Raw genomic sequence first — 2500 nt, 5'->3', positions numbered from 1 at the left:
TTTACATTTAATTTTTCAACTTATCATTGAATTTACTTGAGTTAAGAAGTAAAAGAGGTCTAAAGTTAATGTTTTTGAGCACCTACAGCCAAACCGCACTGGACATGCCCAATCTCATCTTATCGTGGTAGCTATGCAGTGTTGGGCCTCGTCAGTACTTGGATGGGAGACCACCTGGGAAAACCAGGTGCAGTAGATAATTTTATACTCCCATAACATTCTTTTCTATTACATTCTACATTTAATTTTTTCAATTTATCAATGAATTTCCTTGAGTTAAGAAGTAATAGAGGTCTAAAGTTAATACTTTTGAGCACCTACAGCCAATCCACACTGGACATGCCCAATCTCGTCTTATCTTGGTAGCTATGCAGTGTTGGGCCTCGTCTGTACTTGGATGGGAGACTACCTAGGAATCCCAGGTGCTGTAGGTAATTTTATACTCCCATAACATTCTTTTCTATTACATTTTACATTTAATTTTTTCAACTTATCAATTAATTTACTTGAGTTAAGAAGTAATACAGGTCTAAAGTTAATGTTTTTGAGCACCTACAGAAAAACCACACTGGACATGCCCAATCTCATCTGATCTTGGAAGCTATGCAGTGTTGGGACTGGTTAGTACTTGGATGGGTGACTACCTAGGAATCCCAGGTGCTGTAGGTAATTTTAAACTGCCATAACTTTCTTTTCTATTACATTTTACATTTAATTTTTTCAACTTATCAATGAATTTACTTGTGTTAAGAAGTAAAAGTGGTCTAAATTTAATGCTTTTGAGCACCTACAGCTTACCACAGTGGACATGCCCAATCTCGTCTGATCTTGGAAGCTATGCAGTGTTGGGCCTGGTAAGTACTTGGTTGGGAGACGACCTGGGAATACCAGGAGCTGTAGGTAATTTTATACTGCCAGAACATTCTTTTCTATTACATTTTACATTTAATTTTTTCAACTTAACAATGAATTTACTTGAGTTAAGAAGTAATAGAGGTCTAAATTTAATGCTTTTGAGCACCTACAGCCAAACCACACTGGACATGCCCAATCTCGTCTGATCTTGGAAGCTATGCAGTGTTGGGCCTGGTTTGTACTTGGATGGGAGACCACCTGGGAATATCAGGTGCTGTAGGTAATTTTAGACAGCCAAAACATTCTTTTCTATTACATTCTACATTTCATTTTTTCAACTTCTCAATGAATTTACTTGTGTTAAGAAGTAAAAGCAGTCTAAATTTAATGCTTTTGAGCACCTACAGCCAAACCACAGTGGACATGCCCAATCTCGTCTGATCTTGGAAGCTATGCAGTGTTGGGCCTGGTAAGTACTTGGATGGGAGACCACCTGGGAATACCAGGAGCTGTAGGTAATTTTATACTGCCAGAACATTCTTTTCTATTACATTTTACATTTAATTTTTTCAACTTAACAGTGAATTTACTTGAGTTAAGAAGTAATAGAGGTCTAAATTTAATGCTTTTGAGCACCTACAGCCAAACCACACTGGACATGCCCAATCTCGTCTGATCTTGGAAGCTATGCAGTGTTGGGCCTGGTTTGTACTTGGATGGGAGACCACCTGGGAATACCAGGTGCTGTAGGTAATTTTAGACAGCCAAAACATTCTTTTCTATTACATTCTACATTTAATTTTTTCAACTTAACAATGAATTTACTTGAGTTAAGAAGTAATAGAGGTCTAAATTTAATGCTTTTGAGCACCTACAGCCAAACCACACTGGACATGCCCAATCTCGTCTGATCTTGGAAGCTATGCAGTGTTGGGCCTGGTTTGTACTTGGATGAGAGTCCACCTGGGAATACCAGGTGCTGTAGGTAATTTTAGACAGCCAAAACATTCTTTTCTATTACATTCTACATTTCATTTTTTCAACTTATCAATGAATTTACTTGTGTTAAGAAGTAAAAGCGGTCTAAATTTAATGCGTTTGAGCACCTACAGCCAAACCACAGTGGACATGCCCAATCTCGTCTGATCTTGGAAGCTATGCAGTGTTGGGCCTGGTAAGTACTTGGATGGGAGACCACCTGGGAATCCCAGGAGCAGTAGTTAATTTTATACTGCCAGAACATTCTTTTCTATTACATTTTACATTTAATTTTTTCAACTTAACAGTGAATTTACTTGAGTTAAGAAGTAATAGAGGTCTAAATTTAATGTTTTTGAGCACCTACAGCCAAACCACACTGGACATGCCCAATCTCGCCTGATTTTGGAAGCTATGCAGTGTTGGGCCTGGTTTGTACTTGGATGGGAGACCACCTGGGAATACCAGGTGTTGTAGGTAATTTTAGACAGCCAAAACATTCTTTTCTATTACATTCTACATTTCATTTTATCAACTTATCAATGAATTTACTTGAGTTAAGAAGTAATAGAGGTCTAAAGTTAATGGTTTTGAGCACCTACAGCCAAACCACACTAGACATGCCCAATCTCGTCTGATCTTGGAAGCTATGCAGTGTTGGGCCTGG

The 2500-nt window shown here is 38.2% G+C and overlaps 9 pseudogenes; all 9 read left to right on the top strand.

Moving 5' to 3' along the window:
- Positions 1-550: 550 nt before the first annotated feature.
- On the top strand, positions 551-669 carry LOC148452539 (5S ribosomal RNA; annotated as a pseudogene).
- A 116-nt stretch (positions 670-785) lies between these two features.
- On the top strand, positions 786-903 carry LOC148452538 (5S ribosomal RNA; annotated as a pseudogene).
- A 116-nt stretch (positions 904-1019) lies between these two features.
- On the top strand, positions 1020-1138 carry LOC148452537 (5S ribosomal RNA; annotated as a pseudogene).
- Positions 1139-1254: 116 nt separating this feature from the next.
- Positions 1255-1373, top strand: LOC148452536 (5S ribosomal RNA; annotated as a pseudogene).
- Positions 1374-1489: 116 nt separating this feature from the next.
- On the top strand, positions 1490-1608 carry LOC148452535 (5S ribosomal RNA; annotated as a pseudogene).
- Positions 1609-1724: 116 nt separating this feature from the next.
- Positions 1725-1843, top strand: LOC148452534 (5S ribosomal RNA; annotated as a pseudogene).
- A 116-nt stretch (positions 1844-1959) lies between these two features.
- Positions 1960-2078, top strand: LOC148452533 (5S ribosomal RNA; annotated as a pseudogene).
- Positions 2079-2194: 116 nt separating this feature from the next.
- On the top strand, positions 2195-2313 carry LOC148452532 (5S ribosomal RNA; annotated as a pseudogene).
- Positions 2314-2429: 116 nt separating this feature from the next.
- LOC148452531 (5S ribosomal RNA) overlaps positions 2430-2500 on the top strand; it is a 119-nt pseudogene continuing 48 nt past the window's right edge.

This window comes from Taudactylus pleione, unplaced genomic scaffold (genome assembly GCF_031769625.1).
Source record: "Taudactylus pleione unplaced genomic scaffold, aTauple2 ptg001184l, whole genome shotgun sequence".
Lineage (NCBI taxonomy): Eukaryota > Metazoa > Chordata > Amphibia > Anura > Myobatrachidae > Taudactylus > Taudactylus pleione.
The sequence above is the reverse complement of the archived record's forward strand: the minus strand, read 5'-3'. Positions and strand labels throughout refer to the sequence as shown.